This window comes from Coenobita brevimanus, chromosome 114 (assembly GCF_032717465.1).
Source record: "Coenobita brevimanus isolate Jiangsu-jjx chromosome 114, ASM3271746v2, whole genome shotgun sequence".
In the NCBI taxonomy this organism is placed as follows: domain Eukaryota; kingdom Metazoa; phylum Arthropoda; class Malacostraca; order Decapoda; family Coenobitidae; genus Coenobita; species Coenobita brevimanus.
Window position 1 is genome coordinate 1,634,162 of NC_137067.1, and position 17,500 is coordinate 1,651,661.

The window sequence follows — 17,500 nt, forward strand, 5'->3', positions numbered from 1 at the left end:
GTGCCATACCGACCAAGCCACTGTGTCGCCAAGAAGGGTGGTAAGCCCTATCACTTCCCCAGTCTGACTCACCCTTATGTCATGTTACCCCAGCCCTTCACCTGTCACTCCTCCAGCTTGTTGAGAGAGAGAGAGAGAGAGAGAAGGGGGGGGGAGTCAGATGGGGGAGTGTGAGGGAGGGGTGGATGGGAGAGATAGGAGTGAGGGAGAATGTGTGAATGGGGGGATGGGGGTGAAGGAAGGATGGGAGGGAGGGATGAGGGTTGGGGAGAGGCGGAGAGAAGGGGAGATGTAGAGTATGTGAGGAGGGGTGTGTGTATGGTGAGGGAGTGTGAGAGAGGGGATGAGGGGGAGGAGGAGGTGGGGAGGAAGAGAAAGAGAGGGTGAGGGAGGGAGAGAGGGATGGGGTCGTGGTGGTGGTGGAGGAGGGAGAGATGAAGGGGAGGGAGAGAGGAATGGGGTGAAGGAGGAGGAGAGGGGGGAGGGAGGAAGTGGATAGGGTGAGGGAGGGGAGGGTGGGGGAGAGGGGTGTGAGTCAGGATGGTTCGGTGAGGCATCAGAATGACAGTATGGTGGTAAACACTGATTTTACTCCTCGTATTTCCTCCTTTATTTTCATTATTATTTTCCCTTTCTTTCCGCCTCTGTTATTATTTTCCCATTAATATTATCTATCTATCTATCTATTGCCAGACGCCTAAATCCCGTAAGGGGATTGTTGACTCTATACAGGGGTTTTATCCGCCCCTGTGTGGAGTACAACTCTCATGTGTGGGGAGGCTCCCCACATACAGCTCTTCTCAATAGGGTGGAGTCAAAGGCTTTTCGTCTCATTAACTCTCCTCCTCTTACTGACTCCCTTCAACCTCTGTCTCTTCGCCGCACTGTTGCATCTTTATCTCTTTTCTATCGCTACTTTAATGGTCACTGCTCCTCTGAACTGTCTGCTTGCATTCCTCCACCTCTACGACGGGCGCGTAGCACCCGTCTAGCAGCAAACTCTCATCCCTTTTCTGTCCAACTCTCTAATGCAAGAGTTAACCGTTACTCCCAGTCTTTCATTTATGCAACAGGTCAGCTCTGGAACTGTCTCCCTCTGTCTGTATTTTCTGCTGCCTACGATCTCCAGTCTTTCAAACGCAGTGTATCCAGGCATCTCAAAATGATCGGATCTTGAATTTGGCTCTATATTGTATTTTGTTTTTCTCTTGGAGGGAACTGTTACTGCGGGCTCATGGCCTTTGGTTCCTTCTTCCTCGCATAAAAAAAAAAAAAAAAAAACGAATAGCCTCCACGTCGCCCTGTCCCCCGCCATTTCACTGCCCTGCTCCCAGCTCACACCCCACTCTCTCATATACCTCTTCATTCCATCCCTCCATCTCATCCTTGGCCTCCCCCTCCCTCTCCTCCCCTCCACCTCACTCACGTACACTCTCCTTGTTAGTCGCTCACTTTCCATCCTCTCCACTTGGAATATTACTTTACAAACACAATTTATTTTTATTTAAATAACTACTTAAAGCTTTCACACTTCGAAGACCTTTTTCTCAATATTCCACTTTTTTCCACTTATAATACACTTTTGGATCTTCAGGGAGAGCGAGAGACTGACGAGGAGAGTGTATGTGAGTGAGGTGGAGGGGGGAGAGGGAGGGGGAGGCCAAGGATGAGATGGAGGGATGGAGTGGAGAGGTATATGAGAGAGGGGGGTGTGAGCTGGGAGCAGGGCAGTGAAATGACGGGGGACAGGGCGACATGGAGGCGATTCTTTGTGGCCACCCCTTACGAAATTAAGGCGTCTGGCAATAGATAGATAGACAGATAGATCTTCAAGGAGGTTCAGGGTTCAATAAAAATGTGAACCCAGTAGAGTGCAGGCTGAAGTTGCCCCCTCACCACCCCCCATCCACCTGCAGTTCATCATTTGTCTTTAAGTGGATAGGGAGTTAGTAGAGGGACGCTTTTGTATTATATCTATCTATCTATCTACCTGTCTGCCTTCCTACCTACCTACCTATTTACCTACCTACCTCCTTTCCTGCTTCCCTACCCACCAACCTACCTGCCTACCTACCTACCTATCCCCCTCCTTGCTTCCCTATCCACCTACCTACCTACCTACCTACCTACCTACCCCCTTCCTTATCCACCCACCTACTTACCTACCCTCCTCTCTGCTTCCCTGTCAACCTACCTACCCACCTACCTACCTACGTACCCCTTTCCTGCTTCCCTACCCACCCACCTACTTACCTACCTACCTACCTACCTTCCTACCCCCTTCCTTTCTTCCCTACCCACCTACCTACCTACCTACCTCCTTCCCTGCGTCCATACCCACCCACCTACCTACCTACCAACCTACCCCCTTCCTTTCTTCCCTACCCACCTACCTACCTACCTACCTACTTACCTGCCAACACCCTAACACGCAGAGTGCCACCATTATGCCAACTCACGTCACTGACACCGTATGACACCTTGCACTATGTTGGCACTGTTCCTATAAGCATCTGATTCTTTTGTTTATTTACTATCTATCTGTCTATCTATCTATCTATATACCTATCTGTTTATCTATATGTCTATCTATCATCATTCTATCTATCTATCTATCTATCTATGACCTCTCTGACGTCACTGGCACCATCTGGCACTGAGTCGGCACTGTCTTCATAAGCAGGTGTTTCTTGCCCCCCCCCTCTCTCTCTCTCTCTCTGAAACCTATCTTGAAAAAATTAACGATGCTGGAGAAAGAGAGAGAGAGAGAGGAGGGGGCTGCGAGGGGTGTGGTGAGGTAGATGGATTGAAAGGTGGGGTTGGGTGGTGGGTGGGGTAGGTAGGGTGGAGGGAGATGGGGGTTGAGGGTGGGGTGGGTGGGGGTTGGGCAGAGCAGGTGCGTCTCAGATGAACCAAGAATGTATGGAGAGAGAGAGAGAGAGAGAGAGAGAGAGAGTGGGGGGGGTGAGAAGGACCATTGCGTCATGTATGTTTTTGTGCGTCTTTGGGTATTGTCAGTGTGTGTGTGTGTGTGTGTGTGTGTGTGTGTGTGTGTGTGTGTGTGTGTGTGTGTGTGTGTGTGAGAGAGAGAGAGAGAGAGAGAGAGAAAGAAAGAGAGAGTGATAGATTTTATTTTTGTCTTTATTTTTTGTTTTCTGTCACTCCCTACCACACCACACCGTCACACCACACCACTACATCAACCACTCACCACATCATCACTACCACCACACGAGAACGAAAACTACCACCATTACCACAACAACAGCAACAACAACTACCATCATTACCACCACAACTACATCATACCATACACCACAATCCCATCCCTATCACCACACCACCACACCACCCTTCCACCAACCACACAACCTCATACCACCACAACCACCACACCATCACTCCACATCATCACCACGCCACACCACCACACCACCACCACCACACCACCACCACCACACCACCACCACCACACCACCACACCACCACACCACCACAGTCATAACATTCCTAGGTGATGACTCTCGCAGTGATAGTTGCATAGGCAGGGTGGGTGGTGCCTGTTGCTTAGCGGTTTATGCCAGGCACTGATAAACTGTTACTGTTGATTTGGCACTGTTATGAGATATGGTGGCACTGCTAAGAGGTGGTGGCACTGCTATATGAGATGATGGCACTGCTATGAGAGATGGTGGCACTGCTATGAGATGGTGGCACTGCTATGAGATGGTGGCACTGCTATGGGAGACGGTGGCACTGCTATGAGTTATGGCAGTAGGTATGGTGGCACTCTCTTCACTGTTATGGTGGCACTGTCTGATTCATGGCAGCAGTTATTATGGCAGTGTCATGGAAGAATTATGAATATGGTGTTGCTTATGACTTACGGTGTTGTTATGGTGTGTGTGTGTGTGTGTGTGTGTGTGTGTGTGTGTGGGGGTGTGGGTGTGTTAGGGAGCTTCCTGAACACACACACACACACACACACACACACACACACACACACACACACACACACCACGTTTCTCCTCGATCGAAAAGACAAAGCGTTCTCAATGATCCACAATTTTAAGCCAAGTTAGAGTGAGAAGAGCATAGAACTGGATCCCCTAACCTCTCAGCTGTTCATTTGGCAGCCTCTCTCACTCTTGGACATCCCGCAAATAATCCAAGCGCCACGACGAACACAAAAAAAAAAACGAAAAAGAAGAAAGCCAGATCATATTTTTACGGTGCGTCAAAAGGAGCTACGTAGGTGAACTTTGATCTGAGTGACGTCATACATATACGCACATACGCAGGACGTACATACATACCTGCATACATAACTACATACATACATATAAACTTCCGTACCTTCTTACGTACATACATATAAACTTCCATGCCTACATACATACATATAAACTTCCATACCTACATACATACATATAAACTTACATACTTACATACATACATATCGGTACGTACATAGAAATATACATACCTCCAGACATACATAACATACCTACCTACCTACCTACCTACATACATACATACATACACATACACATTTATGCATACATGCACGTATTGTACACACACGCACATACACATATAAACTACATTCATGAAGGAGTAGTAACAAGAAATTAACACTATAGAAGATGATGCTAGTCACGAAGAAGTGCTATGGAAAGGACGTGGAGTTGAAATGCTTTCTTTCCCAGCTAGTGAAGTCAGCTGCAACAGGACGAAAATCTGGGCCAAGTTAAGGTGAAAGGATTAGAGTTCTTTCTGTGCCACCACGCGAAGGCCCCCCTCTCCAGCCCCACACCTGTATTAAAATCTACGGACGTGAGCGCCTTACCTGACGCCCACACCTGAGAGGGGCAGTGGAGCCAATGTTAAAAATATACCTTACCTGTCACATACATACACCTGGTTAGTCTGACCATACAGGTGAGAAGGAAGGGGAGGGGGAGTGAGGAGGAAGGGAGGGGAAGGAGGGAAGAGGGGAAGAAGGAAGGGAAAGGTAGGGGAGAGAAGGGAGAGTGAGGGAGAATGGGGGAGGGGAGGAGGAAGGGAAGAGGGAACAGGGAGAGGGGGAGAAGAGAGGAGGTAAGGTGAGGAGAGAGGCAGAAGTAGGAAGGAAAGGTGAGATGAGGAGAAAGAATGGGGAGAGAAGGGAAGAGAGAGAGGTAGAAGGGGGGAGGAATAGGTGAGATGGGGAGAAGGAATGGGGAGAGAAATAGAGATAAATGGGGCGAGAGGAATGTGAGGAGCAGGGAGTAGGGAAGATGGGGTGTGTACATTGGAGCACATAAGAAGCACATGTAACAAGAGGGGAAAGGCATTGTACTAAGATCTAACCAACGTAGGATAGAGAGAGAGAGAGGGAGGGAGGGAGGGAGGGATTGGAGGAAATGGAAACAGGGATAGAATGAGAGAGGAAGGAAAGAAGGAGGAGAGGGGAGGGAAGAGAAGGAGTGAAGATGATGATGATGATGAGACGATGACGATAATAAAATTAATGATGATGATGATGATGATGATGATAATGATGATGATGATGATGATAATGATGATGATGATGATGATGATGATGATGATGATGATAATGATGATGATGATGATAATGATGATGATGATGATGATGATGATGATGATGATGATGATGATGATGACAATACAACTAAGGTGAGGTAAAATCTGGGAAGAGAGGCAGTCTAGTTCTGGCAAGGTTCACCCCCTGTGGAAGCCAACTCCCTCTCATTCCTCTACTCTTTCCTTGCTTCCCTTGCTCCTTCACGTGGTGGCACTGATATAACCGGGTGGATCCACTGCCTGGTTATACACACGTCCCTCAACTCCCTCCCTATCCCCCGAAAGGACGATGGTGGACTGCAGGAGGAGGGGAACTTCAGCCTGCAGTTCACTGGGTTCACGTTTTAGACGAATCTGGGGCTACAACAACAACAAGAAAAACAGCAACTACTACTACTACCACTACTACTACCACTACTACCGCTACTACTACTACTATCCTATCTACATCCATTCTCTTCCTATAACCATACATACTCTCTTCCACCCCAGTCCACAACTTCCTTACCCCACTTCTCTCAAGGATCACTTTGTTCCTCACACACACACACACACACACACACGCACACACACACACACACACACACACACACACACACACACACACACACACACACACACACACACACACACACACACACACACACACACACCTCAATAACTCCAATTCCACTTCCCTTCTTCTTGTTTTTTTGCTTTCAAGATACACAAATTTCACTTCCATAGGTTTTTATTGGCTCTCTCTCTCTCTCTCTCTCTCTCTCTCTCTCTCTCTCTCTCTCTTACCCACAATCACTCTCAAGAACACAACACACGCACACAAAATTCTGCACCCAGTGGACTGCAGGCTGAGGCTATCCTTCTGCAGTCCCCCCTCCCCTCCTCATTGGTGAATAAGGAGGATATTGAAAGGTGTTTGTGTAGCCAGGCAGGGGCGCTAGGCAGTCATATCAGTGCCACCACGTGAAGGTCTCCCTCTCCATCCCACATCCACACATATAATATACTCGCTCCATCATGAGAGAGAGAGAGAGAGAGAGAGAGGGGGGGAGGGGGAGGGGAGTACCCTTATGTTTGTGCGGGCGCGTGTGTGTATGTGTGTAAAAAATTATGCCAGTATGTGTGTGTGTGTGTGTGTGTGTGTGTGTGTGTGTGTGTGTGTGTGTGTGTGTGTGTGTGTGTGTGTGTGTGTGTGTGTGTGTGTGTGTGTGACAGTTTCATGAGGTGCGACGCTGGAGGGTACCCAAGGAATATTTTTACAGAGAAAAGTATATTTTAAACGACCCCTATGCCTCTTCAATACACACACACACACACACACACACACACACACACACACACACACACACACACACACACACACACGGCCTATACTCCTTTCACCTTAACTTGGCCCAGATTTTCGTCCTTTTGCGGCTTATTTCACGTAGCTCAGTGGCAGAAGAAAGGCAATACTACGGCTCTACACCCTCTCCATTGCGCTTCTTCGTGACTAGCATCATATTCTAGTGTTATTCTATTGTTACAGCTCAGATTCAAGATGAAGAGATGGCAATTTTAGATCAAGTTAAAGTGAAATGAGTATAGTAGATCTGACCCCCGAATTGCATATAAGGAGGGGTCGGTTTAGCACACCCAACCTGTGTGAAGTTGATGTTGTGAGAAATATATATTTTTTTTCTTCAAGACTGATTAGGAGGAAATGATAATCCAAGAATGTTTATATATAAGGATGGACTGAGTTGTGTTTCCAGTGTGTGTGTGTGTGTGTGTGTGTGTGTGTGTGTGTGTGTGTGTGTGTGTGTGTGTGTGTGTGGGTGGGTGGATGTGGGTGTGAGACAGACAGACAGACAGACACAGACAGAATGGGAGATATGAATGTGTGTGTGTGTGTGTGTGTGTGTGTGTGTGTGTGTGTGTGTGTGTGTGTGTGTGTGTGTGTGTGTAAGTGACCAGGGAGGTAAGTACACTTGGCAAGAGTGAAGTGTGTGGTGGTGTAGAAGCGTCACCACACACCACACTCACCACACCACACCACACCACACCTCACGACACTACACCACACCTACCACACCACACCACACCACACCACACCTCACGACACTACATCACACCTACCACACCACACCACACCTCACGACACTACACCACACCTACCACACCACACCACACCACACCACACCTCACGACACTACACCACACCTACCACACCACACCACACCACACCTCACGACACTACACCACACCTACCACACCACACCACACCACACCACACCACACCACACCTCACGACACTACACCACACCTACCACACCACACCACACCACACCACACCACAACACACCACACCACACCTCACGACACTACACCACACCTACCACACCACACCACACTTCATTCATCACACCTCCCTCACCACACATCACCACACCATAAACTCTGCATCACCACACATTTACGACACAAGAACCACACATTCTAGTTTCACCACACACACACACACACACACACACACACACACACACACACACACACACACACACACACACACACACACACACTTCACTCATTGTTTTCTTTGACTTCTTGTGTGTGAAAGATTGACTGAAGGTGTGTGTGTGTGTGTGTGTGTGTGTGTGTGTGTGTGTGTGTGTGTGTGTGTGTGTGTGTGTGTGTGTGTGTGTGTGTGTGTGTGAGACAGACAGACAGGCGGAGAATGTCCTTATCTCTCTCCCTCTTTTTCCTCTCTAACACACACACACACACACACACACACACACACACACACACACACACACACACACACACACACACACACACACGCTGGTCATACACACATACATCACATACAGAGAAAAATATAAATGAGCAAGAATCACATAATACATATAAATAGATAGATAGATAGACAGATAGATAGATCGGGAGGTAGGCTGGTAGGTAGGTAGAGATAGACAGACAGACAAGTAAGTAGGTAGGTAGGTAGGTAGGTAGGTAAACAAATCCACATACATCAAATCTTAACTTACACATCTATCTATCTATCTATCTATCTATCTATCTATCTATCTATCTATCTATCTATAAAACTCAAGTGTTTCCTCAAAAATGCCAATTACAAAACAATTTATTTTTTCTTTCTCAAAAAAATAAAGAAATTATATATTAGGGGGATCCAAGCCCCCCTCCACTATCCCTCCCTGCCCCCCACCTACTGTAGTCACCCTCTCTCTCTCTCTCTCTCTCTCTCTCTTGTTAGGTGTCATTTGGAAAGTCGTGGTGAGAGAGAGAGAGAGAGAGAGAAATTCAGAGAGCAAGGCAGACAGACACGAAAACAGAGATAGACGGGTAGACAGACAGACAGACAGACAGACAGATAGATAGATAGATAGATATGTTAGGTGTCATCCGGAATGTAAGCATAATATTTTGGTCATATTGAACTGTGAGAGAAAGAGAGAGAGAGAGAGAGAGAGAGAGAGAGAGGACGGAGGAAAGGGAGGGGGGAGGGATGTGGAGAAGGGAGGGGAAGGGGGATAGGAGGGGCAGGGAAGAAGAGGGAAGGGAAAGGGAAGAAAGGGGAAGGAAGATGAAGGGAGGGATGAGGAGAGGAGAGATTGTGGGGAGGAGAGGGAGAGGGAGGAAGGGTAGGGGAGAAAGGGGGGGAGAAGGAACGAGGAAAGGGGGAGGAAGGGAAAGGAGGGAAGTCGGGGGAGGAAAGGGAAGGGGGGAGGAGATGAGAGGAGGTAAAGGGAGTCTGGATGGTTTGGGAGAAGAAAGATTGTGAGAGAGAGAGAGAGAGAGAGAGAGAGAGAGAGAGAGAGAGAGAGAGAGAGAGAGAGAGAGAGAGAGAGAGAGAGTAGAGAATGAGAGTGGGGGAGGGGACTGAAGGGATGAGGAGGGGAGGGGAGGGGAGAGGGGGAGTGTGAAAGAGTGGGGAGAAGTGGGGAGAGTATGGAGAGGGGAGTGGAAGGGATGGATAGGGAGGGAGAGAGAGTGGGAAGGGGTAGGAAGGAGCTTGTAATGGAGAGAGAGAGAGAGAGAGAGAGAGAGAGGGAAGTGGACAGAGATCAGGTGTGCTCTGGCGCGGATCCAGTACACACACACACACACACACACACACACACACACACACACACACACACACTACTGATTAGTTCTTTTCTCTCTACCTCGTTACAAAACACACACACACACACACACACACACACACACACACACACACACACACACACACACACACACATACAAAGCCAAATTCCTGCAATGACTCATATCTACAATAATGAAAGCAATTTTAAAACATTATTATAAGTGAAAATATCTGTTTTTTTATGCACTTGGTTAGGGTTTATTGGTCAGAAAATGCGACTCAGGGACGAGAGGCAGGTCATCCTTGTTTTAAATGCTGGGATTGAGCAGCCTAGACCCGGGACCCTACGCTCTTGATGGGTGGGGGTTGAGGGGTGTGGGGTAAGGGGTGTGGAGGGGTGAGGGGTGAGGGGTGTGGGGTGAGGGGTGTGGAGGGGTGAGGGGTGAGGGGGGGTGAGGGGTGAGGGGGGGTGAGGGGTGTGGAGGGGTGAGGGGTGAGGGGTGAGGGGTGTGGAGGGGTGAGGGGTGAGGGGTGAGGGGTGAGGGGTGTGGGGTGAGGAGGGGTGAGGGGTGAGGGGTGTGGAGGGGTGAGGGGTGTGGAGGGGTGAGGGGTGTGGGGTGAGGGGTGAGGGGTGTGGAGGGGTGAGGGGTGTGGAGGGGTGAGGGGTGAGGAGGGGTGAGGGGTGAGGGGTGAGGGGTGTGGAGGGGTGAGGGGTGAGGGGTGAGGGGTGAGGGGTGAGGGTGCCACATAGGGCCAGTAGTTGGTGGCACAGGGCCAGGTGTGGTAGGTGAGGGGTGACGGGCGGGACAGGCACCCACCTTGCACCTACCACCACACCTACCACACGTACCACACCACCCACACCTACCACAACTACCAACACACCTACCACACCTACCACACCACCCACACCTACCACACCTACCACACCACCCACACCTACCACAACTACCAACACACCTACCACACCTACCACACCACCCACACCTACCACAACTACCAACACACCTACCACACCTACCACACCACCCACACCTACCACACCTACCACACCACCCACACCTACCACACCTACCACACCACCCACACCTACCGCACCACCCACACCTACACCACACCTACCACACCTACCACACCACCCACACCTACCACACCACCCACACCTACCACAACTACCAACACACCTACCACAACTACCAACACACCTACCACAACTACCACACCTACCACAACTACCACACCTACCACAACTACCACACCTACCACAACTACCAACACACCTACCACAACTACCACACCTACCACAACTTCCAACACACCTACCACAACTGCCACACAGATACCCACCACTTCGTCTGCATGCTCTCTCTCTCTCTCTCTCTCTCTCTCTCTCTCTCTCTCTCAATCTAATGTACTTCTTCCCCACCCCTCCCCCTCCCTCATCACCCCCACCCCACCCCCTCCCCCTCCCCTCCCTCCTCAACCCTGACCCTGGGAGTGATGGAGGGGGTGGGAGGGGTGAGGGAGGGGGAGAGAGGGGGAGAGTTGGGAGGGGAAGAGGATGGGGTGACGGGAAGAACAGATGAGGAATGGGAGGGGAAGGAGGTCAGGAGGAGGGGAAGAGGAGGGAGGAGAGGAGAGAAGCGGGAGGGGGAATAGAGGGAGAAAGGGGGAGGGGGAAAGGCAGGGGGAAGGAAAGGTTGGAGGAAAGAAGAGGAAGAGGAGGAAAGAAAGGGGAATGAGGATTGGATAGGTGAGAGAAACAGGGGGAGGGGAAGGGGAAGGGGGAGAGAAGGAGAGGGGGAGGGGGAGGGGAAGGGGGAGAGAAGGAGAGGAGGTGGAGAGAGGGGGGGGTGACCTTCTCGTATGGTTAAAATTCCTTTGTTAAACACATCTTTCTCACACTTACTAGACTGAATATGAGAGAGGGAGAGAGAGAGAGACTGAGAGAGTGGGAGAGAGAGAGAGAGAGAGAGAGAGAGAGAGATGGTCAGTAGATAAAGATAAAGAGATATGCAGAAAAATAGGTGATAGACAGAAAGACAGAATTATATCAGATTAAATAAAAGACAGGTCGATAGATAGAAAGATAGACAGATAGACAATGAGAGAGAGAGAGAGAGAGAGAGAGAGAGAGAGAGAGAGAGAGAGAGAGAGAGAGAGAGAGAGAGAGAGAGAGAGAGAGGGAGAGAGAGGGACCAATTAACCTTTCACTCTTACTTCCTCACTTAACGCTATAATTATGACTAACTCCAGATGACCTTAATTCCTAAAAGGTTGTCTGTGTACCCTGGGTGAAGCTAGGCAATTGCGGCGTCCACCCGGGAGCCAAACCCCCCCTTCTATTTCCCTGCATCTGGAGAGATAGCTAGGTAGATAGATGGACAACCAGATAGCAAAGAATATGTACATAGAAAAATCAAAATATGAAATAGATCATAGCTAGAGAGAAATAATTGGACGAGAGACAGAAATACATACATACATACAGACAGACAGACAGATAGATAAATAGATAGATACAAAAATATACGTACAATAAAAGTTAGCCAGATGGGAGACTCTGTGCATTCTATAATATTCCATTTTTCCTTCTAACATGCACTCGATATTTGAAAGTCCACTCCTGTAGCACTTCTCAAACTTCACACAAATAATAATAATAATAATAATAATAATAATAAATCCACTTCCATGCACCGAAAATATCTATTGCACTTTTCAAAATCCAGAAAGAGAATTAATCCACTCTTTCTCAAAATCAAAATGCACAAAAAACGGGTTTTGAGTGAAGGGGGACCTAGTGAATTCCTGACGCCTTTCAGTGTGCCCCAGTCCCTGCCACTCTTTCCCCTCCTACACAGACACCATCGCCACTACTGACGGTGGAGGAGGGGAGGGAGGTACTGGAGGAAACGGAGGAGAGATGGAGGGGGTTGGTGGAGGAAACGGAGGGGGGGATGGAGGGAGAAAAGGGGGGGGAAAGTGGAGGGGGAGAGGTCGCAAAATGACGGTACCAATTTCCCGTCAACTACCTCCATCTTCTTCCTTATCGCCTGTGTTTTTTTTATTTATCCTGCCTTCCTTATAACATCCTAACTATTTCATCCTTAGATTGAGAGGGAGAGAAGGAAGGAAGGAGGGAGGGAAGGAGGGAGGGAGGGAGGGGAGAGAAGGCGGGGGAGGAAATGAACAAGGGTGGGAGGGTGGTAGACTTGGAGGTTGGGAGGAAGGGGGGGAAGGAGGGGGAGAGACAAGGAGAGGAGAGAGGAAGAAGAGAGGAGTGAGAGGGAGAGATAGGAGGATATAAGGAGAGGAAGAGGAAAGGAGGAAGGAGGGAAAGAGGCACAGGAGGAAGAGAGGAGGGAGAGGGGGAGGGGGAGAGAAGAGGGAGAGAAGGGGAAGGAGGGAGGGAGGCAGTCAGGGCCTAAGGAGTGAAAGTGGGGTTGTTAAGATGACCCGGGGGAAGGTCAGGTTAGAGGTGCGTGAGGAGGAGGAGGAGGAGGAGGAGGAGATGGGAGAAAAGGAAAGAGAGAGGAAGAAGAGAGGGAGGAGAGGAAGGAGGGGGAGGAGGAATACGAGAAGAAAAGAATAAAGTTAAGGAAATGAAAAGGAATAGGATTGGAAATGCAAGACGAATATGCGACTGGAATATGAAAGAGAATGAAGGAGGGAGAGGGATGGATGGGAAGAGGAGCCAGAGGAGGGAGGGAAAAGAGAGGAGGAGGAGGAGGAGGAGGAGGAGGAGAAACATAAGAGAGAGAGACAGACAGACAGACAGAGACAGAGTTGAACAAGCAGCAAAAAGAAAAAGAATATCATTTTTCGCCTTACCAAAAACTACTCAATTAAACCACCTAGGATGACCTTGACCTTTGACCCCCGCTACACTTTCTAAGATGATTTTTCTACTACTACTACTACCCCCTACCTTCATCTACCCTCCGTACTCCCCCTACCCTTGCCCCTACCCACCCAGGCCTCTCATTCACTCCCCCCTCCTTCTCATTCTACCTTACCCCCAACCTCTCTCTCCCCTCCCTTCTCCCCCTCCCTCCCCTCCCCTCCCCTCTCCCCCACCCTCCCCTCCCCCTCCCCCTTAATCTACCCTCCCTCTACCCCTACCCCTACCCACCCAGGCCTCTCATCCACTCCCCCACCTACTCACTCTACCCTACCCCCAACCTCCCCCACCTCCCTCCCCCTTCCCCTACCCCCACCCTCTCCCCCACCTCCCTCCCCCTTCCCCTACCCCCACCTTCTCCCTCCTCCCCCTCCCCTCCCCTCCTCCCCCACACACTCCCCCCCTGACACGGTTCACACACGTAACTATAATGACGATATGTGAAGACGTTCATGAATACAAGCTATGCAATTGGAGGTCACCTGGGGGCTATAGGAGCGGCAGTCGTTGATGAGTAGGGACGAAAAATAATACTTGAAGATACAGTCACTACCAGGCTACTCGTAAATCCATTCTTTAAGCGAATCATTTTTCATCAATCGCTCCTTTCTGATGCGACTTATTTTCCATACATTTCTTTTGTGGCCCATATCAGGAGCGTAACACCTGGGTCTAGGCTACTTATTCCCGGCATTCAAGGTGAGGGTGGCCAGCCTCACTCGCCCCTGAGTAGCATTATGTGAGCTTCAACCCCCAACCAACCCTTAGATGTAAACCCAAACGGGGAAATCACATCCGCTCTCTCTCTCTCTCTCTCTCTCTCTCTCTCTCTCTCTCTCTCTCTCACACACACACACACACACACACACACACACACACGCACACGCACACGTACACACACACAAACACACATTACCCCGCCATCCACCACCCCACACCTAAACACACACACACACACACACACACACACACAATAAATATATGAGCTGAGAGAGAGAGAGAGAGAGAGAGAGAGAGAGAGAGAGAGAGAGAGAGAGAGAGAGAGAGAGAGAGAGAGAGAGAGAGAGAGAGAGAGGAACTATTTCACAACTTATGCCTCTCCTCAAGAAGCATAGGGACCCTGGGCTAGGCTGCTTGGTGCCCACATTTTAGGCATGTGTGACCAGCCTCCCTCGCCCATGAGTAGCGTTATGTATTTTTTTTATGCAAGGAAGAAGGAACCCAAGGCCAGATGCAGTAAATTCAACCTCCCTATCCCCAAAAAGGACGATGGCGGACTGCAGGAGTAGGGAAACTTTAGCCTGCAGTCTACTGGGTTCGCGCCTGGGAGTAGTAGTAGTGGTGGTAGTAGTAGTAGTGGTGGTGGTGGTGGTAGTAGTAGTAATAGTAGTAGTAGAGGTAGTTACAATCCCAGGTTCATCTGACACGTGAACCCAGTGGACTGCAGGCTTGTGTTGCCCTCCTCCTGCAGTCCACCATCGTCCTTTCGGGGGATAGGGAGGGAGTTGAGGGACGTGTGTATAACCAGGCAGTGGATCCACCTGGTTATATCAGTGCCACCACGTGAAGGCCTCCCTCTCGACATGAACGCATCTTGAATTTGGCTCTCTGTTATTTTCTTATTGTTTTTTTCTTGGAGGGAACAGTTTGCGGGTTCTTGGCCTTGGGTTCCTTCTTCCTTGCATAAAAAAAAAAATGAAGGAAGCAAGACAAACGTAAAAAAACATAACTCGTCTTTAAAGGTGAAGGAGATTAACACTAGACATGGATGCTAGTCACGAAGAAGTGCTGTGGAAAGGATGTATGGAGGAGGCGGCAATGTCCTTCTTTCTGCCATCGAGTTTTTAGAATGGATTAATACTAGAATTATGATGGTAGTCACGAAGAAGTGCAATGGAAAGGATGTAGAAAGGCAGAACTAGAATATGGTGCTAGTCACGAAGAAGTGCTATGGAAAGGATATAGAGAGGTAGTAGTAAAATATGATGCTAGTCACGAAGAAGTGTTATGGAAAGAATGTAGAGAGACAACGTTAAAATACGGTGCTAGTCACGAAGAAGTGCTATGGAAGAATGTAGAGAAGCAGTACTATAATATGATGCTAGTCACGAAGAAGTGCTATGGAAATGATGTAAATAGGCAGTACAAGAATATGATGCTAGTCACGAAGAAGTGCTATGGAAGAATGTAGAGAGGTAGTACTAGTATATGGTGCTAGTCACGAAGAAGTGCTATGGAAAGAATGTACAGAGACAATACTAAAACATGGTGCTAATCACGAAGAAGTGCTATGGAAAGGATGTAGAGAGGCAGTACTAGAATATGATGCTAGTCACGAAGAAGTGCTATGGAAAGGATGTAGAGCCGTGGGACTTTTTTCTCACCGATCGTAACTATGAATTAACACTAGAATATGATGCTAGTCACGAAGAAGTGCTATCACTTTGTCTGTGTCTGCATTTGGCTATATGTCTATCTATCTATCTATGTGTCTGGCTATTCGTGTCTGTCTGTCTGTCTGTCTGTCTGTCTAAATTTCTGTCTTCCTGAATCTGTCTCTCTGTCTACCTATATGTCTATCTATCTGTCTGTCTGTCTGTCTATTTGTCTATCTATCTGTCTATCTCTGTGTATGTATGTATGTATGTATGTCTATGTGTCTGTCTGTCTGTCTGTTTCTCTCTCTCTCTCTCTCTAAATTGCGTATCGAGTTACAACGCATTTTCGAGCACACTGCGTTGCTAAGAGAGAGAGAGAGTTTGAGAGAGAGAGAGAGAGAGAGTTTGAGAAAAAGAGAGAGAGAGAGAGTTTGAGAAAAAGAGAGAGAGAGAGAGAGAGAGAGAGAATAATGAATTTGCTTTCATACTTGCATCATGTCGCTTTTCTTCGAGACTATATTTCAACCTCGATTCACTCTGTCTCTCTCTCTCTCTCTCTCTCTCTCTCTCTCTCTCTCTCTCACACACACACACACACACACACACACACACACACACACACACACACAGCTACGGGTGCCGGCTATACCCACACAGACGGAAACAGAGCAGCAAAATAGTGCCAGAGATGCATCAACTTACTCACCCTTCTTCAAGAAATATCCAATTCCTCCTCACATACTTAAGAGCACGGGTCCTTAGGCACGTCCAGAGGTAGGTCTAGGGCACGTAAATTATTTCCCAAAGCACGACATCACTGCACGTACACAGCGCCAGGTCTAAGGCACGAAAGGGAGAACGGCATCAGGGCTACTAAACGGGAGAGGTAGAGCCTGGTTGGACGTACCCCCCTCCTCCTTTCCCCTCTCTCTCTCCCTCCCGTGCCTGCCCGTGCCAAAACTGGGGCATGTTATATATAGCACGAGACCGCCGCATGGCTGTCTTACGTGCCTGCCTCCTGCCTCACTCTCTTTCTCTCTCTTTCTCTCTTTTACGTGCATCTCTTTTTGATTCTGTTCTTGAATTCTCTCCTCTCGTTTTTGTATGTCTGTCTGTCTCACTTCTCTCTCCCTCTCTCTCCCTCTCTCTCTCTCTCTCTCTCTCTCAGCACTTCACCACAATACCCCAGCTCAATTCACCTTCACTCCCCTCTTTTCAAGTCACTTTTCACTGCTTCCAGACGGTTTTCTCAACTATGGGGGGATTTTTTTGACTTGGGGGGGTTAGATACAGCCTTCATTAACCCCTTCAAGACGAGGGGTTTTTCTAAGATGAATGAAGTGGTCTGGAGGTCATAACAAGGAGGAGAATAAGAAATAAATCGTAATGTTAATGAGGCAAGGAAAGAGGTATTTGAAGAGGCGTTTTTATGAGAGTTGGTTGCTACTTCACCCTACCCTACCCTACCTTACCCTACCTTTCCCTACCCTACCCTACCCTACTTTACCCTACCTTTCCCTACCCTACCCGACCCTACCC

General features: G+C 48.7%; 1 protein-coding gene across 7 annotated transcripts in view; it reads right to left on the bottom strand.

The window, feature by feature from the left end:
* LOC145418414 (uncharacterized) overlaps positions 1–16,819 on the bottom strand; it is an 86,911-nt gene extending 70,092 nt beyond the window's left edge. For all 7 annotated transcript variants that reach the window (XM_080286820.1, XM_080286821.1, XM_080286825.1 and 4 more), the window contains exon 1: positions 16,668–16,819. The gene's annotated coding sequence lies outside the window, so the exon portion shown is untranslated. The remainder of the gene's footprint in view (positions 1–16,667) is intronic.
* Between the last annotated feature and the right edge of the window lie 681 nt (positions 16,820–17,500).